Consider the following 26,439-nt stretch of genomic DNA (forward strand, 5'->3'; position numbering starts at 1 on the left):
CAACTTAATGCTACAGAATAGACTGAGCACAGCTCTATGCATTTCTGAGTCCAATACTCACTACTTTTTTATTTCCTACAACAGCATTATTATTTTTAAATATTCCTCTACAAAGTGGCTGCTTACAATACCATTATGTGGGAAAACCCTGGCATCACCTTGATAAGACGGGAGTAATAATGCAAATATGATATAATATTAGTATGGGAGTGACCACCGCCACAGCATATTGATTCCTGTGTTAAGCCTCTGAGCACGCACATTTTGAACTCGATATTTTCAAATGTTTTAGAAGACTTGGTGTGAACAGGCTGCTTGTGCAGTTAATATTAAAAAGTCTTTGGTATTTCTTCTTGGCTTGTGAATGCTCAGTAAACATTACATGGTGTCAGAGTTGTACTGAACCAAAGAAGGAGTAATTACTTCCTCCAAGTCCAATGGCTTTGCAAGGAAATGTAGCAAAATGCTATCCATTTAAGCAACAGTTTTTGAATTTTTAATCTGCAATGTGGGATCTGCAGAGAAAGCAACTAAACCATAGGCAATAAATTTCTCTACAGGATGTGATATTGTAGTATACCATGGCTTTCTACCCAAAGAAGAAGAGGAGGAAGCATATGGCACAAATCATAGATAAACTTGGGACGTACTGCAACTCCAGAAAAACATCATTTGTGCGAGGCAGTGGGTTTTCATTTGAAATGAAGGCTATTATGAGCCAGTTTAAATAGTAAACATCAGTTTAGGGAACTATGTGATTCAATAAAATTGAGGCTTATATGTGGAATGACTAGTCAGAAACAGAATGCTGCAGGAAACTCCTTGAAACTTTGACATGTAGATTCAGGCTTCCAGTGACTCTGTACAAAATAAGCTGCTAGTAAACATGGCACGATTTCAAAGGGAAAAGCTAGAAATGAGAGGAATCCAAAATAGGATTTAAAAAGTTTCCTGAAATCCAAAAATTCGATATGCTAGTGGGGAAGTTCATCCCTGTACAGAGGACCAGCACAAGGCCTATGTACCACTTAGTTCCCACTCACGCACTCTTTAGAGTAATGGTCCCCAAACTTTTTCTGTCGCGCCTCACCTTACTCGTAATGGATCTATCCGCTGTGTCTGAGACCAGGGCTGGGGCCAGAGGGAAGTTGGGGGCAGAGCGGGGCTGGGTAGCGCTTCCCCCCCACCCTCTGTGGGGGCTGGCCTGCCCTCCTCCCCCACCTAAATGTTCCTCTGTGCCCCCTTAGGGGGGCTGCCCCACAGTTTGGGGACCCCCTGTTTTTCAGGGATGAATTTAATCCAAGAGGAAATACGCAACACAATTAAAAATGAATGTAGCCACATGCTTGGCAAACAGCAAGGCATTGGTTTAGATCATTCTGTAAGTACACAGAGTACAAAAGAAACAGCAGCTTGGTCCACAAATCTAAACATGAATGGCAGAGTTGTATCTGTTAAAATGGATATGAAGATAATGCAATGTTATTCCAATGTTATATAATATATAACTACCTAAATGTAAACAAAGCTTCTTCCACATTCAGATAATAAAGGACTACTAGCAGGGAAAGTAACTATTACAACTTGTTCTTAAAACCAGTAACACTTGATAATACCTTTTCAAAAGATAAATGGACATCTGCCACTTATGCTGGGTCTGAAAAATTATGCCACCAAGTTATTTTAAAAATGTTGGGTGTACACACCACACAGTTACATAAAAAGTAGACCGAAACATACTGAGAGACATTTGAGATGATTTCCTAGACCTGAGATATCTGGATAGAGAATAGCACATGAAGACCAACAAATCATTAACTGCTGTGATCTAGCTCAGTGGTTCTCAAACTAGGGCCACCGCTTGTCCAGGGAAAGCCCCTGGCGGGCCAGGCTGGTTTGTTTACCTGCCACCGCAGGTTCGGCCGATCATGGCTCCCACTGGCCGTGGTTTGCCGCTTCAAGCCAATGGGGGTTGCGGGAAGTGGCGTGGGCTGAGGGATGTACTGGCTGCCGTTCCTGCAGCCCCCATTGGCCTGGAGCAGTGAACCGCAGCCATTGGGAGCCACGATCGGTCGAACCTGCGGATGCAGCAGGTAAACACACCAGCCCAGGCCGCCAGGGGCTTTGCCTGAACAAGCGGTGGCCCTAGTTTCTGATCTAGATGACAAGTAAAAATATATAACATGAAATAAAGTGAACTAGGTATTGAAAAGGTACACACACTCACCCTGTGCATTTGGAAGGCTAAATAAAGTATAGATGGATCCACAAGTTGCAGGGATTCACATGATTTACATAAAGCCATAATGTGAACATTATCCTCTCAAAACTTTTTAAGTTGCAACGAAGTGCTCGGAAGCAAAAAATATTCTGTGTCAGATGCAGGATGTGTATTTTGGTAATTAAAGTTAGAGAAGGCATACTCTAAGGAAGTGACTTTTAATAAACCACTTTGACACTAACAATTTAAATGAATGCCATTTGGTATTAGTTCTGCTCCTGAGGTATTTCAATGCATATCTTTGATGTTGAAGTTGTACTGGATGATTATTTAATTTGGTCTAAAGTCCTTAAACACAATGAAAGACGTAGACAAATTATGCATTTAGTGTGTGAAATACATAAATCTTGGTGCATTTTTTGTTTACTGTATCTGTACTGGAAAAATGTTGAACAAAGATGGATTAATTGCTGACCCAGATAAAATAAAAGCACTTCTTGAAACACCAATTCCTAAACATAAAGAAATCTACAGAGGCTCATGGGTGTGATAAACTGGGGAAGATTTAAGTCCAAATTTCTAAGATCAATAGATCTTTAGAGAACTGCTGAAAAATGATAATGCCTTAGATTTATAGCACAGATATAAAAGGCATATCAATAAGCAAATACTTAGCATCAGTTTTAACATAATGAAGCCAGTTCCACTGCCAGTACATGGATTTTATGAAGAACTAGGTGTATGGCCAAGTACCAATATATTAAACAACAAATGTGTCCTTGTTCCATTTGCAAATGGTACATGGACTGTCCTGATTTCTGCACGTATATTTATCAATTGTAACTATTCACTAAATAACTAGATAATTTTTTCAGTTTAGGATTGTGATTGGTCATCTAAATCATAGTCTTGTTTTTGCTGCCTGAATGGATTACTGGAACTTTTAAAATAGGAGATAAGGAATGGCAGTTAACAAACAATGAATAGCTAATTCTCTTTATAGTGCATGTCATGATAGTTATAAACCAGACTTCTGTAAAGGAAAATAAAGGGTCTCTATTCTATTAGAATTCTTTTGAGCATGTTACAAAAAAGAATTGATAAAGAAGAAGTGGTTGACATAATTTATTTGGACTTTCAAAAACCTTTAACAAGTCTCTCAACAGGCTATTTAGGAAATTGTTTATATTTATGGAGTGCATTTTTGTTTATTTGCATAGCTACAGTAAGTCAAAGATATAGGGTTTACATTTTGCTCAGATGAATTAGTTATATAGTTGGAAATGGCAACCTTAATATTTACATTTCCTGATTTCTTTTGATTTTTAACTATGCAGTCTTCAATACTGCATTAATATAGTTTTATGAATTTGAAATCCGTAAGACTGGAGAGCTTATCTGATTTGCTTTGGGGACATACTATGCATGTAAACTGTGACATGAAGCTAAATTCAGTGATGATGTAAGAGGGCCCAACTCCATTGGTGTCAACATTTGCAGTTCCAGTCCTGACTGAAATCAAGAAGTGCGGAGGTGCATGAAAAGGGGTCTGGGGTGGGTGGGTGGGAGGAGGCAGAGGGGGAGAGTCAAACTTTTCTCAAACATCTGAAGAGGTGTATGTAGCTTTAGTTTAAGTTTAGCAAATAAATCTTTCCCATACTTTATCTGAACTAATACATTCACCTATGATAGTTACTGGAGTAACTCACGGTGTCTCATACTGCAGGATTTTCATGATTCTAGAGTAACTTGTTCTACTGAATGTAACTATACTTGGTGGAAGCAGACGAGGGAAATAATGGATATTTATAAAGAAAAGATATTTGGCATCGATCCTAAATTATGTTAAGTAACTACAACAACCCATATCTCTGGACTGTAACAACCTGATCCAAAGCTTATGGAAGTCAATGGGAGTCTTATAGCTTGGAAACTAGGAGCCCTTGCATTAGTCGATCTATTGTCTGCATGTGCATTTGAAAGACTGCAACACAGGGACAGCATTTACATACAAGATTTTCTTTATTAATCAGGAATGAACAGTGTTCTAACACTATGCACTTTTCTGGACACACAGGTGTCTAAAGACAGGCAGCAATGCACCATGATTTTAAAGTACATGACCATACGCTTTATTTCATAAAACTTGTGTGACCAAGTACTATGCCAGGCAATTTAAACTAAGTGACATTCAGATGTATTATTTCTTCTTTCACTGTGCACTGTGTATTTTGCATGCAAGATATCAAGTAATTATGTCCACTTCAGTGGACTTCCTTCCTCCTGCCCTTTCCACATTTTAAGAGGTATTTGAACTGTGGAAAAAACATGCTGTTTGTGATGTCAAAACATTTTACACTTAGTGTGACATTTGAATATTAAATATAGGGTAAAGAAATTCTGCTGCTGGAGAGAAGCAGAGGGTGAAAACAGTACATTAGCTGCAGAGAGAGAGAGAGAGAGAGAGAGAGAGAGCATGTGCTATCGCATAGTATAAGAAATGCATCTACTGGGCCATTCCCTCAGGAATAGAAATATACTGGGTGTTTTAAATTCTTTTCTAAAACATATTTCCTCTATATTATGACACACAATTTTCCACAAATATTTTATAAATTGTACAAAAGTATTACAGTGATTTTTTTGTTTAAAACCTTTTTGGATGGCATAACATTTCAATAAGGAGAGAACGATTGTGACAGATAGTCAATCTTTCTGTCAAATTTATATAATATTTATAATTTAAAACCCAAAGATGAGAAGTTGAGATGTTGTTAGTGTTTTCTATGAACATCAGATTTTTTTTCAAAAGAAAAAATCTGCCACAACCCTCACCTCTGAAAGTACTTTCATTGTGTTTAATTTTTATTTTAAAATACGATCATATCATTTTTACAGGTCTCGCCACTATCCCCTTTGGAATACCTGCAAATTACAGGGGCTGTACACATTTTGAGACAGTTCTACAAATCGCTGAAATGATATAGACTTCTTACTTGAAATCTAGGTAATGGATATGGAGCCTGTACATACTATGACTTGAGGTCCTGCATACTTTCCAGTAAATCAAGGCTTCATGTTTGATTTCACTTATGTGCTATTCTGTTTCAGCATTTGAGAGAACTAAGCAACATCAGAACAGATATCATTAGAAACTGTTACTGTAACAATTATAAAATTATTTATCTTCCAACACAGATGAATAGAACAAGCCTCCAATAGGTAGAGATAAGGTTTGAATATGCACAGGGGAAAAATGGGTTATCTGGCCAGCATCCAACACCACAATTTTCCATTTGAATAAAAATGGATTGAAGCTTTTATTTGAATTTAGGGCACATAGAGAAAGAAGATACAGTAAAGGTGTATAACAAAAATGTATAAGTGACAAGGATAGACTTTTAGATTGGCAGTCTGTTTGCCATGGTAGAGCCCAATACAGTTCCCATGACAGTAAATGGAAAGAATCCCACTGACTTCTATGTGTGTTGAATCAAACTCAGTGTTCCTAGTACAGTATGTTTGTGTTTGGTCAGGATAGACTGCATTTAAGAAGAGTATTTTATTCATTTCTGTTTGTAAAAAGTATTTATCAGCATCTAGCACATTTTATCAAATAAGCAACAATAAAAGCATTAATCTTAAAAAAAAAAAGATAGCTTCATTAAGACAAAGTATCATAGTGAGCTAATACACATCTTGGATTGGGCCCCAGACAACAGATAGAAAGGACTGAGGTCCACCAATGCTCAAGACCTCCTACACACAATCACAGGGAATGGAATACTTGGGGAGGGGAGAGTATTCAGCTAATCATACTGATGATCCCCATGAGAAGGCTGAAACCCCCATTGGCATATAATCCTTTCTAATATACCCTGGAAAAATATTCTTTTCTGTCCCAGATTCAAATACCACCTCAACCACTGTATGTGTGTGCAAGAATCACCTTGAGTAAATATTCTATCCTTTTCATACCCCAAACTATGGTGGTGGCTAGAGACCAGATTTACAAAAGTCCATGAGAATTATGCACCTAATTCACCTAGATGTTTTTGTAAATCCCACAAAATCCTGCATTTTTAGGTGCATAAGTACCTTTGTAAAACCGGCCCTAAGCAACTGTCTTTTTTTCCCTTTAGTCACATCTATGTGGAAAGTAGAAGACTCAGCTGAAGAAGATATAGATTATACAATGACATCTAAGTCACTTTTTACCTATAGAGCAGTTGTAGCCAGTGTATCCAATCTTACAGGGGCATGTGTTGGGAGCTGTACATGCCATATTCCTTCCACATGGATTTTGACAAACAGCTAATAAAGTAACTAAATAAAAGTTACAGGAACCAATAAAACATATAAAAATGATCACCAAGTTAGATAGTAATGGACAGATTCTACTCTTGGTTACCTGTGTACTTTTCAGCACAAAATTGAGCCAAAGAGTGTATCTAGTTAAACTATTAAACTTTCAGAGTGACACATGCCCCTCTGCAGAAGGCTGGCAAAAAGTATGTGCACTACCAAGCAAAACAATGTCTAGGCTATGTGCTGGCCTTTTGCAGAGGGCTGTATTTCATAAATGTATCAGGACAACTAAAAGAGCTATTAGATTTCAATGGTATGGCAGCTCTGATCACTGTTCCTAAAATAATCTCCCATCATAGCAAATAGGAAAGTAATAAGAATGACTTTCAGGTTGGGAAATAAATAGAAAATAGACTTTTATTTCATGACTAAAAATGCAGACAATGCAGTAACAGTTCTTGTTAGGCTGTATTTCTGGATTTTTTTGCAGAATGGCATGTCAGACTAATGTCAAGAAAAAAATGTATTTGAATTTTTGTCCAATTTAATCAGTTGTGAGTATCTGCCATCAGAATTCCATTTCCAGTGGCTTTTCCTTTCCCATTAAAACAAATTATAATTATTATTAATTTGGTAACGACAAAGCTGTGAGTTTTCCCGCTTGACAAGTGGCCATCCTTAATTGTGACTATTAGTGCACTGGTTCTAGTTACTCCCCCGACCCAGGTATATTGTAAGACCAGCATAGTCTGCACAACTCTAGAGACATCATGTGTTCAGGAGAATATCTGTTCCACATAGGTTTTATTTTCTACAGGAAACTTTTGTTCCCATTTAAAAAGGGATTAGAACGTAAAAATCCTTCAAACTGCTCCTAAGGCAATATAGTTTCAGGAAATAGCTTGCATTCCACAGAGATCGACTTCTACCTGTCTCTACTGCAAGGATTGTTATCTGTCAGTACCTCTACATTGAACATGCGTGGGGGTGGAGAATAAAGAGTTGAGCCGTGCATTTGGCTTGAATTCTATGTTGTTCTTGATTCTAAAGTTTTACATCTGCCAATAACAAGCACAACAAAATACCAGAACAGAATGTTCTGTTGACCTCATTTCCAATGTTGAAATGATCTGCCTGGGATAGAAAATTACAGTACAAGCTCCATCCCTGGGTACCCTAAAGAATCCCATATAACGTAAACAGCTACTCCTAGTCACTCACTACTGTCTGTACACACCCTGTTAAATAAACCTAACCCCAGGGGAGGAACAGCATTTCCTTCAATATTTTAGTAGTTAAAATGCCTTTAAAGTTACAGGCTTACATCACTTTACTACATTGGGAAATGGAATCAAGAACATAAATAACATATTTCATTATGATTTAAAAATCATCACAGTGAACATTTCAGAGCACCAGTCTGTAAGGATATGTGGAACGTTAAAGTTAAAATGTACTGGACAAAACATGCAAAAATATATTCTGAACAAGAATCCTGTTTTGGCTAGGTATGGCTTAGATGAACTAATTTCATCTGTTGTTTCTCTGATTCTATAGATATGGTTTAAAAAGAGGTACTGAAAAATAACAGCTTTGTAAATATTGTGGAATGTCTTTATCACACTTGGTCAGTGATGAGCAGTGTGCCACAAGCCTGCTGAATGTGTACCACTATTATTCATTGGCAATTTGGTATTTGTCCTTTAAGGGTATGTCTACACAGCAAAGGAAAACTCACGGCTGGCCTGTGCCCGCCAGCCTGAGCTGAACTTGTAGGGCTCAGGCTGTGATGCTGTTTCATTGCTGTGTTGACTTCCGGGCTTGGACTGGAGCCCGAACTCTGGGATCCTCCCACTCCACAGGGTCCTTGAGCCTGGAAGTCTACATGGCGATGAAACAGCCCTGCAGCCCAAGTTGGCTGGCATGGGCCAGCCGTGGGTTTTGCTTTGCTGTGTGGACACATCCTCTAAGGGCACTTGATGCTGATCCTGATTCTTTTTTAAGTTTCCCTCCCTCACTTCACAATGTAGGTTGATCCTTTAGCACAAGCAAACACACTCATTTGTGTACACGTGCACAAACCTCAATAGGCCCCTGGCCCTCCTGTTTCCTTTCTGTAACTCTGCAGTTGACTGTAGCGCTCTCCTTCTCAACCCTTCAAGAGGTTCTCAACCCTTCAAGAGATGTTCTCCATGATGTGCTATAGGTCCCCACTATCTCATTTTAACACTGAACTACTAAAAAATAACAATGTGAGTGCCTTCCACGCAGAAAGGACGAAGCCCTTTACAAACTGAGCATTTAGGAATAAAAAAAGGGTGGTGCTGTAGTGAAAGAGATGGGGAAGGACCCTCCTCTCAGCTCACCTGAAGAGGGCTGAGCTAGTGCCAGAGAGTGCAGGAGAGTTGGGGGTGGGGACTCTCGCTCTGCCTGCAGAGCTGGTGGCACCAGAAAGAGCAGGGTGAAGGCAAGACGGTAGTCCTGCTCCCACTTGCACAGTCAGGGAGCTGCTGAAGGGAGTGTTCTCCATCAGAGCTGCAGCACTTTTGGAAAATCTGGCCACTCCATTTAGGTACCTAAATCTGAGCTAAGATCATTGAAAAATCTGCCTGGCACATTCAAAAGTAGGAGAGTTATTTGGAGGGAAGAGTCTCTTAATGAAGGATCTCAAAGGAGGAGGGAGCCACAACTATGTTTAGAGTCAGAGAAGACAAGTCTTTGTCCTAAATGAGGAAAGAAAATCAAAAAAACCCCAAAAAGTTTGGTTTGGTTCAGGAGAAATATTAAACTCTGGGCTGATTCTTATTTGCCCCAAACCAGTTCCCCTAGGCCTAATTTTGAGCACTCATTAAAAAAAAAAAGTCTGGATTCTGTCACACAAAAAAAACATCACTTAGTGCAGTATATATTATCTTGGAATATTTTCAACCATTACTATTAAGCACAAGTCATATTTCTTAAGCACCACAGGTATCAAACCTTGCTACAGATGGGCTGCTTCCTTTATCTAGACGAATTCCATTATGAAATAAGATGGTGGCAGCTCTCAGCAGACAGTTTGAGGCTGTCAGCAGTTTCACTCATTGTTAGATCACAATACCGGAGATGCTGCATCCAAGCGTAAAGATTTCAAAAAGCTTGGACTCGTTCGCGCTTTGATCATCTGCTCGGTTTTGTTGTCTGTTCTTAAAGGGTACTATTGTTTCAGGGGAAATCAGTACCGTCCTGGCTAGACTGTCGGCGTTTTAGCAGAGATGATGGCAGTCCTTAATGCAAGGAATTTTCATCATCTTTCCACCCCCTGTCAGGATGAGTCTGCTGCTTTTGACATGGAAAGAAACATTAACAGCTGGGGGTACAATAGATGTTCCTCAGGCAGATCCAGCAATGGAGGCATTTTTGGTCCTGTTCCAGGCAGGTGCACAGTGAAACTTTTGATGGAGCAGACTCACAGAAGACACAGACTTGTTATTTTGTCAGGTGACATGGTTAGCAGCAAGAGAAAAATAAAGGATGTTTGTGTATTGTATCAAACTCAGACAGAGAATAATGTTGGTAATAAAGGATTTCATCTTAAGGACTCTATAGAGGGATTTTCAGTAAGTCTAGTGATCCAAGGTGAAGGGAGGGAGCTAAGGAATGGCAGCTAAGATATTTTTTGAAGAAAAATAACCATCTGCTTGCTAACCATGCTTATATACAAAGAAGATGTGTGTGCCTCTGTAAGGCCAGAATTTGGGAACCAGCCATTCTGCACTAAGTATGGCTCTGGGAGTGCCATGGTCCTGAGGCTTCTGGGTATCTCTCCTGTCCCTGGGGCAAGATAGGGCAGCCTCAGGACTGCACTGCCTTATGCTTGTGTACCCTTCCTGGGCCAGTTCAGCTGGAGGTTATTGTGCCCTGATGTGGCCCCCTTTCCTGGGTAGATTCCAATATGCCTCCCCCAGTGCTGGGAACAGTTTGCTGCATGGCACAGAGCTGGCTACACCTGCTGTACCCCACCTGGGGATTTCACCATATTGTGGGAAGCCCGAGGAAGCCAGTAAAGCCAGCTTGAATGCTGCTGTGCACTCCCAGAACAGTGAAAAACAAACTTAGTGGGGGGCAGAATCTGGCCCATTGTTTGTGTGTGCATAACATGAGAATGTGTGTGTAAAAGGGAATTAAACAGACAACGCAAACATTTTTGCCTATTAATCTTAGCAATGCAAGGCTAGTTACTGTATCGGCTTTTCTAAGGGATTTCAACAGAGGATTTAATGATATGTAAGCGAATTCACTTCTTTTAAACAGTATATAATACCATTGTTTCTCTAAGGTTCTTTAAGATGTCTAATAAATGAATACACTTCTGGAACTATGCATGTCAGGTGATAAAGTCTATTCAGAATACTAGTGATGGGATTTAAAATTGCTTTCCAAAGTAGCAGAAACTTTGTTGTTTAGCAAAATCTAAATTGTCCATGGCATATGAAGTTTGTGTAGACTTCTGGAGCCTAATTCAGATGTTTCTTACACCAATCTTGCATGATTGTAATTCCATTGACTTCAAAAGCATGACTCCTGCCTTGTCATGGTAAGTGCAATCAAAATCAGGTGCGCTGTTTCTATTGATTACACATTGGTAAAATAAAAATACCATTAAATTTAGGGAAAAAAGCTGTTTGTTCTGAGCTATAAAACAAGTTTGTTCATTATTTCAAAAGAAAACCAGGCTTTTGAAAAAATTGAAAAAAATTGTGATCCCAACTGACAAACCCTGCAAACTTATAATAAAAAAATCATTTTGCACAACGATTAGCACTGAAAATATTGAAGGGTGTTCAGCAGTTTCTTTTTCCTCTTACCTTGACATGTAATTCCATCACCATTGTATCCAGAGGGACAATGGCCACATTTAAATCCTCCATCTTTGGCTGGCTCACATTGCACTCTGTTAAAACACGGTGTATTAGCACATGTGATTTTCTTGTTTGGATGCAGCATCCTGTTAATAGTTTTTGATAGTGCCAAATGATCCACTCTTGAGGCACTTGACTTTCTGATTGCAGTTCTCTGTTCTGGAATCCTTGCTTGAGCAAAAGTTCTGGGAAGTACTGGGAAGTTAGCACTTTGGGGAGCCATACCCGAAAAAGGAGCTCTCAGATGGAATGAGGAGGTTAGTGGTGCTGTCAAAGCAGACATCTTTGGCTGCTCTGTTCTAAAAGCATGGGCTGGTTTAGTCTTTGTAGTTGCAATCCTACTGGACCATTTTCCAGGAGAAAAGTCAAATGTTGGCTGGATCCGTCGAACAGCATGTGGCCTTGTAACTAATAAACTTGTGTTCTTCTCATGATGGGGAGAAATAGTCCCAGCTGCATGCGATCTAACATTTAGTTTATAATCGGAGGAGATCTGGGTTGTCATTCTGACAGTTGCTGCTTTGGGAGTAGGTTCTTGGAGCAGAAGTAGATCATGTGTAGAATTTTTTATTTTTACTTTATTATGGGAAGATGCTCTTTGAAGTAGTGAGGAATCTGGATCAGTATTCCTTGTATCTGATGCCTGAGGCTGGGAAACCCTCCTTTTCAAAGTAAGTGATTGAATATCAGTGACTGTTGGGTTTCTTGTCATAAGGTAAGCATGTTCTAGTCTTGGGATTTGAGCCTGGGAAAGTTTAGAATCAATATTTCTTGACTTTATGACAACTTTTTCTTGGTAGGAGCCTTTAGTGTCTATATTACCTCTCTCAGCAGTGTCTGTACGACTGTAGGAAGATCTTGACACTAGAGTTAAAGGAAGATATGTATTAGTAAATCTACTGGTCTAAATCCACAAAAGGAACAATGACGCATCATCTTAATAAATAACAGGGTATCATCAACATGGAAGAATGAAATCCACTATACAGAGGAAGAGACATAATAAGTCCTGAATAACTGAGTCCCGAATAACTGAGTTTGTTGTTTGGATTGCGGTATCATCCAGGAGCCCAGTTGTGAATCAGAGCCTCACGGTGCTGGGCACTGTACAAACACTTAGTAAAAAGACTCTGCCCTGAAGAGTATACAGACTAAGTGTAAAATGAGAGACAACAGATGGACGCAGAGAGGTGGAGCAGCAGGAAATGATGAGACAGTATAGTTAGCATGATGGGCAGTGCTTTTGACACACTAGCACTATTAAGTTTTTGTAGGCATCCTGGCAAAGGAGGGTTTTTTAAGGAGGGATTCAAAAGAGGACAATATGGTGGCTTTAGGGATGTTTATGGGGAGCTCCTTCCAAGAAGGAGCAGCATGGGAGAAAGCACAAAGGTGCTTGTTTGAAAATATAACAAGTGGATGATAAAGACTGGCACCATTGGCAGAGTGGGAGTTGGGATAGACCTTTCAGTAGTTGTATGAGATGATAGATGAGGAGGAGATGGGCTGTGAAAGGTGTTGAAAGTGAAGACAAGTAGTTTGAATCAATTCTTTCAGAAATATTAATTGCCATATGCTGTGTCTAATGAATGAAGAAGCTATTTTTAATAAGTTCTGGCATGCTCACTCCATGGCACAGGGCTCATTTCAGCCTGTGGGACTGTGCCCTAGGCATACAATCCTTGCATAATTACTCCACACTTTTTATATAGATGTTTAAGGACTACCTAAATAGCAATAATCTTTACAACGCTCCTTCTGAGGTTGGTGGTATTATCAGAGCTGACCAATGAAAAAACGGAAGTACAGAGATTAAGTGGCTTGACAACAGTGAAAGAGAGTTAGAATCAGAGCAAGGACTAGAACACAGGAGTTCCTGGCTCCCAAAGCAGAGTTCATTGAACTAGTAAACCATATCCTTGTCTCAGCTGATGATGATGTGTTTTTTTCTCTCCTGGAACACAATGGGGCATTGTACCAGAGTTGGACGCTGCTAGTGATTCAAGCAACAGACAACAGCAGTAAATAAATATAAGTATTGTACTGCACAATACAAGATTGACAAATGATCAGAGTGTAGAAAAACGGGCAGAGAGAGGAAATGAGAGAAGAAGAATTCAGAGATAACAGAGAAAAAGAGAAAATAGGAGAAGTAAAGGGATTTTTAAAAATGAATGAGAGAAAGAAAGATGAAAGAAATATCCCCAGAGATAATTACCAGTCACAGACAAGAAGTACTGCTTCTAGAAAATCCAATTCAGAGATCAAGAAGCGACAGGAGTGACAGTGGAGGCCTGAATCGCCACTTTGACAAATTTCTGAAATGAACACTAATAATAGCTTTGAGCTCCAGCCATCACAGTGGAATCAAATCGGTTTTATCCTAAATGAATGTTAGTAACTACCAAAGGGATCAGCCTGGCAAACTAGAAATGGAAATCTTCCATTTGCCTCCTGATCAGGTACAATAGGTGCAGTGTAATCTTCCAAATAAGACCTGGCTAATGTGCTCCAAGCTGCACCTCTGGGAGGAGGGAAGCCCTCCTCTAGGTCTGAGTGTTTCTATGACCATTCAGCCTTTGGCCTCTCTGGTCAGAATGCCAACAAAGGTGGCAATTGAGCTAACCGTGGTTGTAAAATTGTGGGGGTGAACATCTGCTCACTATGGTAGTTACTGAATTAAGATCTCTGATAGCCATTTTCCGTAGGCCACCATAAAGCTATAAAATATTTATTTTGAATTGAATTTTGGACTCAATTCAAATGCGACTTAAAGGTGACAGTCTCAGTATCCCATTATCCATCCCCAGCACTACAGCAAGTTTTCACTAATATGGTCCAGTGCAAGCTAGTTAAGACGAGATCATGATAGAACTTTTCTGGCAGAGCCAGTAATTTTTACTGGGCAATTTTTTTAAACAGACAACAAAGAAGCATTCTAAGAGATTGCAGACTCAGTTGTCTGTAGTCAGCAGCTTTCTTCAATCCGGTGTACTTCAATTTATTTTCCATACAGTCGATCAATATCTTATAATGTATAACTTATTATCAATGCAGAGTGTGATTGGATGAATCTAGTTTTCTCTGTGATGCCAGTGTATGATTACATATTGGCATGGATGAAAATAACACCAAAATGACAGGCCGAAGTACTCAAGGTTATATTATGGTACAAAAATACATTTTTACTCACCGCCAGCCTTTCCACCTACGTTAACTAGGAGATATGCAGTGGTGAAGTGATTGAGTTTATTTTTTTTATAGGCACAGATAAGAGAACGAGGGCTGATACACCACTACACTGTTCCAGTTTCATGCTGCTGTTAACTCCATTAATTTCAAACTGGAGTAACATAGTGGTGAATCAAGCCCTGAGATTATCGATTTTTATTCTTCTTCTCTATCTGGTGAAGATTGGGATCTGAATGGCCGGGTCCAGATCTCAGAGACTGAACATTTAACCCCCACCCCACTCTCAACATGCTACTTTTGAACTATGCCACCTGGGGATTCCCCTCTATGGGATTTTCTCTACACTGGAAGTCCCCAGACACTCAGTTAAGACAGCTTTCCAGCTACTTTGTACTGGAGCAGCATGTAAGAGCCAGAGAGGAGGCCCAACCTGACCCACAACATTTGACCTAAAGTCCATCGTGACAGTGCTGAGAAGACACAGCAAATTCTGATTTTCTTTCTGATGTGAACTGCAGTTTCCAGGCAAATATTGCACAGCTGTAGTCAAAAAGAAGAAAGTCACGCCCATTCTCAAAGTAATAAAGGATCTGTATGAGCCTGTGAACACAATTGGTCTCAGATACAAGAAAATGGATCAGAGACACTCCAATGCTGCCACATTCCAGGGAAAGAAACAGACACTGAAAACCAGAAGAAAACAAGTCTAACGCATTTGTCGTCTTCTGAGTTTCTTGTCTGTCTTCTGTGCCTTGGCAGGCTTTCAAAAGCATGCCAAGTCCAAGGCCAGATTAAGGCCAAATGGGGCCATAGACACATCAAAACATAGGCGTCCGGTGTAGAACCTGCCCCTTCATCCCCCAAAACATCAGCAGCATGGGACTCCCTTCCCTCATTTCCCCCTAAGGCAGGCAGCAGTGGATCCTTCTCCCATATAAATAAGCCCTTTGTTTTCAGTTTAAACCGATTTTTACCAAAAATTCCCGAGTTTTACAAAAAGTATTATTCATTTTTTTCCTGATTTTTCACCCTACTTTTGTATCATTCAAATAGATAAAAATAACTTGTTTTATTAGGAAAATACAATCCATTGCATGAGATATATGTATTATGATAATGCATTAGTCTGTCTTTCTATATGCAAAGCTGCCTGTTGAAGTAAGGCTATGTATAAATCTATGTATAAAGTCTAGAAGTACACACAATGAACAAACAGGCACACATGCAAGCTCTGAAGTGCATGTGCATCTGAACATAATGATGAATGCCCACCGGGTATATATTTCAATCTGTTAGGAGATAATGGTTTAAAGATCTGACACACTAAAACTGGAAGAAAATGAAAATCTGTTTCAGAACACAAGGAAGTATTCAAAAGTTTAAAAAAAACAAAAACAGGAGAAAAGGATGAAGTTGAATGTATGTGCTGCAAATGGTGTGGCCCAATTATTAAATGTAAATACTTATAGGCTAATAGTTTTAAGTCTAGAACAGTAAACTGTTTATTCAAATGAAGAGTTTTATTTGGGGATTAGAGTTATACTGTTAAACTCAGAGGTGGCATTAAGATCTGAGTTCTTTTTTAGTTCTGCAGCAAACTACATAGATGATTGAAATTCAAAGCATTAATCAACTGAATACTTTTTTGCCCTGGCTTTCCGTCCACCAAAATATACCCCAATATTTACCCAGAAAAATTATTGTTTTTTTAACTGATTTTCACCTGTTTTTGTTGTGGTGGTAATAAACACCGATAAATTCCTGAGAAAAATAAAATAAAATCTGAAAACGAAGGGCCCTACATATAAAGAGGCAGGGTTGGCAGCAGGCCCCACAACATAGCAGCTGGAGTGTGCCTGCTTGACAGGTGGGTGGGTGGACCTGGCGCACTGCACTCTTCCCCTCCTGCCACACATACAATCCTCTTTTGGAATGGTGTGGGTAAGGGTGGCACAGAACAATGGGTCTTGGAGTGAACATTTTATTGAGATCCACAGAGCAGTTCACACCACTCCAAGCTATTGCTCCAGGCTACCTGCAGACTCAGTTATTGTTGCTTTGTTTATATCTGGGTCTCATTTTCAAGCTTTTCTTCACATGATGAGAGCTAGAAATGTTTGTTTCTTTTTTAAAAAAAGCATACATTCTGATGCAATCACATGACACCAAGATCTGTAGCCTAACACATGGTCTGATAGTGCCTATGCCTTAATCTAGCCCTCACTATGTCCTGAGACCTGACTAAACACATAAAAGTGATGAAGCACTACTCTCCAGCTCAAGAATTGGCTATGACATTCTCTGGCAATGCAGAGTATTATTTCACCTTTGCATCCTGTTAGCATACAACTGTTTCACAATGCAGTAGATAATTTAAAAATTCACCTTATTATTAACACAATTTAATACATTTACAGTTTGTATATCTTTAGAGCCATTAACATTTAGTAATACATTCTGTGTAGCACATTTCTCATTCAGAAAAATGTCCTCAGAGAAACGTTTTTCTGACATATTATACTGTGTGGTTCATCCTTTAAAATTTGAAACACCTACAAGCACATACATCTCATTTAAAGTGTCAAGAGAGAGCAGAAAAATTACGTTGGTCTAAGGAATCTTGTTACCAAAGTATAAGGTATCATTCTATTTAGCTCTCTCCCTCTCTGCATTCATACTTTTTAAAATTTGCCCAATGAGAGAGGAACACTGTGACCCCATGTTTGGTAGAAGAGGAGAAAGCAAGAGAGAAATTTCACAATATTTTGAAAAAGAGTGATCTCATCTTTCCATTTCCCCTGGTCCCAACCTGCCCCCTAACTGGGGAACCTTTCTACTATCATTTGTTTCCATAACAACACTGTGGTGAAACCCCCTTCCTCTCATCTATGAACACCTCCTACAACCATCATCTGTGCACACACCCTTGACTCTCCCCTCCCTGCTGTCAAATTCTTCAGAATTGTACCCCATCTAGACAAGTGTCTAGATGCTTTTTCAGTTGCTGTAGCCTCTTGCTGTCTTCCCATAAAAAGCAACAAGTCCCAATCCCCCTAGCTGGGAACCCTCAATCCCTCCCTCCAAAAAAAAGCCTCCCCACTAATCAACATATGATCTTGAGCCCCAAGCCTTAGAAAGGACCTGTTTTCAGGTTAAATGAGAAATGAGCACATCCTTAGTTAAGATTGGGATGGGAATGTACATTTAGATAATAGTTTCCATTTGAGGATTCAGATTCTCTTTTGTCTTAATGTCAAAGGTGGAAAGTTAAACACTGTGCAATAAAAAGTGAACTCTTTGCACTAATTTAAAGCATAGTTGTTAGGGGGCTTATTCCTTCACCCACTTACTTCCCTGGTCCTTCTCACATGAACAGAGAGCAACAATACCCGAAGTCCAAAGGTGCAAACAATTCGATGTTTATTGGGGTGAACTTCCAGCAAGCATGATTCCAGTTTCCTTCCTTAGTATCCTCCTTCCCAGCTCTGACACCACAGAGCCTTACACCTGTGTCCCTGTTCCCATTCCTACCCTTAGCCAAACATGATTCCAACTTCCTTACTCCCATTCCCTGTTCCCATTTCCCCCTTTAGCAAAACATGATTCCAATTTTCTTACCCCCATTCCCTGTTCCCATCTCCCCCTTTAGCAAAACATGATTCCAATTTTCTTACCCCCATTCCCTGTTCCCATCTCACACCCCCACCCCCACCCACACCCCATCACTTCCTCATTGACTACAGATTATATAGTAAAACTTGAGTTCTGCTTAGCTATACCTTAACCAATCATTTTCCTGAAATTTAACTAACCAATCCTAACATATTGTAACATGATTATGTAACCAATTATATCCCACCACCTCAATTAGTTTACACCCAGCAAAATTAATTATACAGCAGACAGGAACAATCACAGAACCAGACAGAGATTATACAGACAAACAACAGCAAAGTGGGAACTATAATGACAAAACAATACAGAAGTGAGGATTTCACATCCCAGCTATTGATAAGTGAGTTCTTGCCAGACAGGATGCTATCAAACTAAGTTTCCTTTTACATTTTCTAGGCACTTCCCTTTCTCTGGAGGTGATAGGAATAGAATCCTGTCCTGATAGTGCCTAACAGCCCAATAGCACCTAATTTCAATGTGACTAGTTTGGAATGTGAGGATGTGACCGTTCGCTTCCCAGCTTATGGCTGCCTCTGCTGCTTAGCCAAAGGCCTTAGCCTAAGAACAGGGCCTCAGACTGTCACAGTAAGAGAAGGCCCTTACACCAGCAGACAGTGATTTTGATTCTCTCTTTTATACCTCTATCACTAGCCAAGTGATAAGAATACACCTAAATTCTTAGAGTACAGGCCTTTGCAGACAGGCCTGAATATCTATATCCTAACAATAGTTACCATGAGCTGCTTCTTTTTTAATCAATCACCGCTTTTAAAAATATGAAAATAGAGAGGTATTAATATTCACCTTATTTTTAAAAAAGTTTACATTGTCTTTTAAAATGAGTTTGTTCTCATCCTTGTAACTGTTTTCCCACATCACAAAATGGATTTTGGATGAATTGGCATTCTGGGCCTAAGTAGTGCCCGGGATGGAATTTACAAGTGGTAAAAGAGATGCAGTGGCAGACATGTGGGTGGAAGCCTGCCATACTATGCCTCATTGAAATCAATGTTATCAGTCCATCACTTCTGTGATCATTAAGTTCACTCACTAATTTATTTACAACAAAATAAAAGAATGGACATCTAGTTTTCCTTTCCCTACAGGCATAGCTTATCCTCATAGAAAAGTTTCTCTTGACTTAGATGGTGATGTTGGTGTTAGGCTGCCTCTGTAAATTCTCTTCCCCAGTGCCCAACATGGAATCATGAACAATAATGAATATTCTAAGGTGTCGACATTCTCCAACTGCTTTCTTTTTACAACAGTTCCATTCTCCATTTTAGCGTTTAAGTGTTTTGTTTGTTAAATGTGGCCACATCTCTCAGAACATCTGCAGCGGTACATACACAATTCTACAAAACCATGCAGAACTTTGCAATGCAAATTTGTTTTGTGCATATGAAATAGAAAATTGCACAGCTCTGCCACAAAGCATTTGTAAAGGAAAAACTGGGATCTCCAGCCAGCTCTGACGTTAATATCTGCGAAAAGATCTGTGTATTCAGAGTACAGCAGTCTCTCAGATTTAAAAAATGAATCTGCTTCATCTAGGCTTGTATTTCCCCCCTTCTCCAGGTTCATTTTCTGTGAACATTTAAGTGACTGAATTTTATTCACAAATATTTAAAGAGAAATATTGAGAGCTTGAATGCTCCCAGTCCTGAATAACAAATTGTAAACGCACACTCAAGTATTTGTATTAGAATTGCTTTATTTTATAAGGAAGGGGGGACTACTGGACATAACACTGAGATAGAATCATGTTGTGGAGCAGGCAGAAATGGAGATCCCAGAGAGGCATGTGTGGTAAACATGTAGGTAAGCCAAGGGATACAATAAGCAGCTCAAAACTCTGGATATAGTGGAATCTCCAGTGCTAATTATTTAAATACCTTCCAGCACAGACAAGGGGGTGAAATCCTGTCTCCGTTAAAGTCAACATGGGTAGGTCTACATGGCCTGTGCAAGCCAGCCTCCTAGTTTGGGTCGACTAGAGGGGTTTGCACTAGCGCTATGAGAATACCCGTGCAGATGGCCCTTTGAAGTTGCAGCTCAGGTTTTGAAGTCTAGGAAGGGAAGTGGGCTTCGGAGCCCAAGTCACAACTTCAAAGTGCTGTCTACACAGTAGACAGCTATTTCTAGAACGTGAGTGCAAACCCCTGTCTGTCAACCCGGGCTGAGAGTCTTGCTTCCATGGACTGTGTAGACAGACCTTATGAGTTTTGCTATTCTGCGATTTCAGAAGAGACAGGATTTCACCCAGGGTTCACCCCAGAGTCCTAGAAGAGAGGCAATTAAAGGGCGGTGGGCAGAAATGCTCCCCTTCCACTGCTTTTGGCCTTACTGTACCCATACAAACAGACACAATATTTGGGCCATGGTTAGGGCCCTTCGTTTTTGGTTTTTATTTTATTTAATTTTTCCCGGGAATTTATCAGTGTTCATTACTGGAACAACAAAAACTGGTGAAAATCAGTGGAAAAAAACTATTAATAACTTTTCTGGGTAAATATCTGGGTTTATTTTGGTAGATGGAAGAACAGGGAAAAAAGTATTCAGTAGGGTAATGCTTTGATGAATGGAATTCAATGTGGTTTGCATCCAGAACTCAACACATGCTACCTCTGAGTTTAAGAAAACAATATCTCTCTAATCCCCAAATAAAACTTTTCAGTTTACTGAAAACTCAACAGTTTACTGTTGTAGATTTAGAACTATTAGCCTATAAATATTTACATTTAATAATGGGGCCATAGCATTTGCAGCATGTACACTCCATCGTCTTCTCCTGTTTTTGCTTTTTTTGTTTTTTGTTTTTAAACTTTTGAATACTTGAATACTTCCATTGTGTTCTCATATAGATTTTCATTTTCTTTCGATTTTAGTGTGTCAGATCTTTAAACCGTTATCTGCTAGCAGCTTGAAATGTGTACATGGTGGGTGTGAGATTCATCAGAACATTCATATGCACTCATACTTCAGAGCTTGTATGCATGCCTGTTTGTTTATTGTGTTTTTCTTCTAGACTTGTACATAGCCTTACTTCAACAGGCAGCTTTGCATATACATACAGACTAATGTGTTATCATAATACATATATCTCGTGCAATGTTTTGTCTTTTCCTAATAAAACAAAAGTAGGGTGAAAACTGGGAAAAAAAGAGAATACTGCTTTGTAAAAGCCAGGATTTTTTTCAGGGAAAATCAGTTTAAACTGAAAACAAGGGGGCTTAGTCATAGTGAGGCACATACTAGCAACTTGATACCATAGTGACTGGACAGACAGGTAGATATTGAAAGATGAGCTACTAGAGCTGTTTATACTGGACTTCATTTAATTTGGGAATACAGCCATTTTGCCCCAGTACCGGCATTAACTACTGTTGGGCCTGATCCTGTGGGGGGTGCTGAGTGAGAAAGAAAGAAAACTCCAATATTCCTCCTTTTCCACTGACTTTTCCCCACTCCTTTTTTAAGGACCTTTGGGTTTTTGCAGCTTTCCCCCCATCCAGATTTCTCCATTTATTTGCCAAAGGAGTTATTTTGACCAGAACTGGTCAAAAAAAATTGACTAAAGGTTTTTTTCCCATCAAAACCAAGGGTTTTAAAGAAATGGCCTGGAGGTTCGGACACTCATCTAGGGTGACCTAGGTTCAAGTTCCTACATAGCTTGACCCCCGAAAAGTAGGCTATCTGCTAAGCTACAGCATTAGTCTCTCCCTCTGGTCCCCTGAGTAGTTAATTATTCATCTCCAAAAGACTGACTGTAGATTAGGGCACTTACCTGAGATGTGGGAGACCCAGGGTCAAGTTCCTGCTCTGAATTAGGATGAGCAAAGACTCAAATGTGGGCCTCCCAGACTATAGGACCGTGTCCCTAACCCCTGGCTGTTCTAGAGTGAGGGTCTTGCATAGACTTTTTTTCCCTCTCACAAAAAATGTCGAAAGATTTCATTTTCAATCCACATTGGAATAAAAACAGATTTTGAAACCTCAACATTTTTGGTGAAAAGGAATAGTCATTTTCTGGCCAGCCCTACTTTTGAGAGCAATGGGCTGTCTCCTCACCTTGGGATGATTGCTCAGCAGAGTCTGGTACAGCAAGGCTGTTCAGCAAATGTACTAATGCCATTTCCTAGAACTTATATCAGAAGAAAATTGGGATGGAGGCTGAAGACTTAATCATTGCAAAGTGTGTAATGCTGAAATCTTGTGTTATTTTATAAGAGAAAGGTTGTGTTATGAGGAGACAATCTATTTACTCATGTTATATTAATGGCCGTATTTATCTCCCATAATGAACAGTTCAGTATATTTATAGGATTTTCAATGGGACTCTTTGACATTTTAATCCATTTATTGATGCACTTAAATAAAATAAGATCTAAGAATTTGAGAGCTTAAGTCATTTAAGGCAAACATATCAATGAAGATACTGAATGAAGGTTGGAGAAAATTCTTTGCAACTGTTTCATATGAGAAGGAATGGAATTTATTTCTCACTGATCCCTTTAATACTCGAGGAGTCTCAAAACAACACCCTAGAAATAGTCACCTTATTTCTAACCACTTCATTATGAAAAAGACAATATGGAACAAAAAATATGCAACAGAAAGCACAATTCTGTGACTCAGGGAACGTAGTAATGCAGACAAATTAGGGGCAAGATGCTGCCCTAATTTATACCCATTTCACACTAGTGTTGCTTCATTTACTTCCTTGGAGTTACTTCCATTTATGCCTGCATAAGCTAGAGGAGGGTAAGGCCCTATGAGTTAAACTCTACTGAGGTAGACAAAATTATGAATGGAACAGGAAGAAAGATTTTTACTAATTATTTATATAGTGCCATTAATATAAATGTGCATCTGATCTATTTTCCCATGCATCATACTTGTTGGAGTTTGATAGTTAACTCTTCAGAGCAAAGACCTCGTCATTCTGTGTTTGGCAAACAAGATGAAGAGGGAGTGTCAAAGAGGAAGTCAACTGTCATAAATATAAAGGGAAGGGTAAATCCCTTTTGAAATCCCTCCTGGCCAGGGGAAAACTCCTCTCACCTGTAAAGGGTTAAGAAGCTAAAGGTAACCTCGCTGGCACCTGACCAAAATGACCAATGAGGAGACAAGATACTTTCAAAAGCTGGGAGGAGGGAGAGAAACAAAGGGTCTCTGTCTGTCTGTCTATATGCTGTTTCTGCCGGGGATAGACCAGGAATGGAGTCTTAGAACTTTTAGTAAGTAATCTAGCTAGGTATGTGTTAGATTATGATTTCTTTAAATCGCTGAGAAAAGAATTGTGCTGAATAGAATAACTATTTCTGTCTGTGTATCTTTTTTGTAACTTAAGGTTTTGCCTAGAGGGATTCTCTGTGTTTTGAATCTAATTACCCTGTAAGGTATCTACCATCCTGATTTTACAGAGGTGATTTTTTTACTTCTATTTACTTCTATTTCTATTAAAAGTCTTCTTGTAAGAAAACTGAATGCTTTTTCATTGTTCTCAGATCCAAGGGCTTGGGTCTGTGGTCACCTATGCAAATTGGTGAGGCTTTTTATCCAACATTTCCCAGGAAAGGGGGGGGTGCAAGTGTTGGGAGGATTGTTCATTGTTCTTAAGATCCAAGGGTCTGGGTCTGTAGTCACCTAGGCAAATTGGTGAGGCTTTTTACCAAACCTTGTCCAGGAAGTGGGTGCAAGGTTTTGGGAAGTATTTTGGGGGGAAAGACATTTCCAAACAGCTCTTCCCCAGTAACCAGTATTTGTTTGGTGGTGGTAGCGGCCAATCCAAGGACAAAGGGAGGAATATTCTGTACCTTGGGGAAGTTTTGACCTAAGCTGGTAAAGATAAGCTTAGGAGGTTTTTCATGCAGGTCCCCATATCTGTACCCTAGAGTTCAGAGTGGGGGAGGAACCTTGACATGGTGGCAGAGGTGGGATTAACCTGAAATCATTTTGAGATCAATTTGAGATTTTTTGAACTAGAAATACAGATTTTAAAAAGGAAATTTTTTTTCCTTTGGAAAGGAAGTCCAGAAAGCAGCTGAAACTGAAAGCAGCTTGTTTTTTCTCTGCTTTGTGGCCAAGCAGAGACAAAAGGGGATTATCTTTGTGAATTGCAGGTTTTCTTTGCCTGGAGGCAGGGTACTTAACTCCTGCAGGGAAATTCACAGTCTTCTAACCCAGAGTTTTTTTTCCCTAAAAGTAAATGGAGGGGGGGTATTCTACCCATTTGCCTGGAGACAAAAGTGGCAGGGTTGGTTTGTTTTTTTTTTTGAATTTTGATTTTTTACAAGGAGCACAAGTTTGAAAAGGAACATTTTTTTTCCTTTGGGCTGCTGGTAAGCAGGTTTCCAAGTAGTTGGAGGTTTTTTGCTTTGATTTGGGCCCAGAGCAGAGACAAGGGAATTGTCTTTTTCTGTAGGCTGACAATCACTATCAGAGAATAGGTATCCTATTCCAGCACAGCGAAATTTTACAGCCAAGTTTTGTTTGTTTATTTCTAAACCTCGGGTGTAAAGTTAGTTAAAAACAGAGAGGTAAAGATGTCAGGCACCAAGGCACTACACAAATTGGAGTTAGCCAAACTGGAGACATTGAAAGAAACCGAAAAAGCTCTAGAAGCTGCTCACAGGAGAGCAATGGAGGCAAAGGAGAAAGAAAGGGAGGCAGCGAAAGAGGCAGAACAACACCAAGCGGCTGCTCACAAGAGAGCTATGGAAACAAGGGACAAAGAACTGGAGGAGAAGGAAAAAGAAAGGAAATATGTGGAGGAGATGGAGAAGATAAAGGCTCAGCAGAATATCCCAACAAACCCTAGCAATCCTTCTCCAGGTACCACTTCCCATCCCAGAAAGTTCCCCACCTACAAGGTAGGCGATGATACTGAGGCCTTCTTAGAAAACTTCGAAAGGGCCTGCCTTGGGTACAACATCTCTACTGACCAATACATGGTAGAGCTGAGGCCGCAGCTCAGTGGACCCTTAGCTGAGGTGACAGCTGAAATGCCTAAAGAACACATGAACAAGTATGAACTGTTTAAATCCAAGGCGAGAGTCAGAATGGGGATAACACCCGAGCAGTCTCGTCGGAGGTTCAGAGCCCTAAGGTGGAAACCAGACGTGTCATTTACCCAACATGCCTACCACATTGTGAAACATTGGGATGCCTGGATATCAGGAGCAAGTGTTGAATCTCCAGTAAATTTGCCCTTCCTAATGCAAATGGAACAATTCTTAGAGGGTGTTCCTGAGGAAATAGAAAGATACATCCTAGATGGGAAGCCCAAAACTGTAATCGAGGCAGGAGAGATTGGAGCCAGATGGGTGGAGGTGGCAGAGAAGAAGAAAACTGGTCGCAGTTGGAACGGAGACCAGAAGAGACAACCCCAGACCACACCCTATTACCGGGGGCCGCCCAAGGCCCCACCTACCTCCCAAAGAACCCTCCAGACACCTTATCGTCCCACCACCCCATTCTCCAGCAACCCACCTCGCCCCAGTGACCTGTCAGCTTTATATATACAACTGCAGCAGACTTTATATATACACAGTTTCCGATGAAGTGAGCTGTAGCTCACGAAAGCTCATGCTCAAATAAATTGGTTAGTCTCTAAGGTGCCACAAGTATTCCTTTTCTTTTTGCGAATACAGACTAACACGGCTGTTACTCTGAATCCCAACATAGTGCACCAGTGGAGAGCGGTTCACAGTCAACGGAAACAGCCCCATCCCCTACATCACTTCCAGAGGGACAAAGCATAGGTCCACAATCCCATGAGGAACTGATGTCTCCAACATCAAGGGAACAGTTCCAGACCGAACAGGAAACAGATGAAAGCCTCCAGAGAGCTTGGACGGCGGCACGGAGCAACCCACCGCCTCTCAGCTCTTCTAATCGATCCAGGTTTGTTGTAGAAAGAGGACTTTTATATAAGGAAACTCTTTCTGGTGGACACCAGGAAGACTGGCATCCTCAGAGACAGTTGGTAGTTCCAACTAAATACCGGGCCAAGCTCTTGAGCTTAGCCCATGATCACCCTACTGGCCATGCTGGGGTGAACAGGACCAAAGACCGTTTGGGGGGCTTATTCCACTGGGAGAAAATGGGCAAGGATGTTTCTACCTAAGTCCGGTCTTG

At 40.1% G+C, this 26,439-nt stretch overlaps 1 protein-coding gene across 1 annotated transcript in view; it reads right to left on the reverse strand.

Moving 5' to 3' along the window:
• LOC311528189 (von Willebrand factor D and EGF domain-containing protein-like) overlaps positions 1–26,439 on the reverse strand; it is a 284,287-nt gene that overhangs the window by 36,092 nt on the left and 221,756 nt on the right.

The sequence above is a fragment of the Lepidochelys olivacea genome (assembly GCF_965140295.1).
Source record: "Lepidochelys olivacea isolate rLepOli2 genome assembly, chromosome: 11".
In the NCBI taxonomy this organism is placed as follows: Eukaryota; Metazoa; Chordata; order Testudines; family Cheloniidae; genus Lepidochelys; species Lepidochelys olivacea.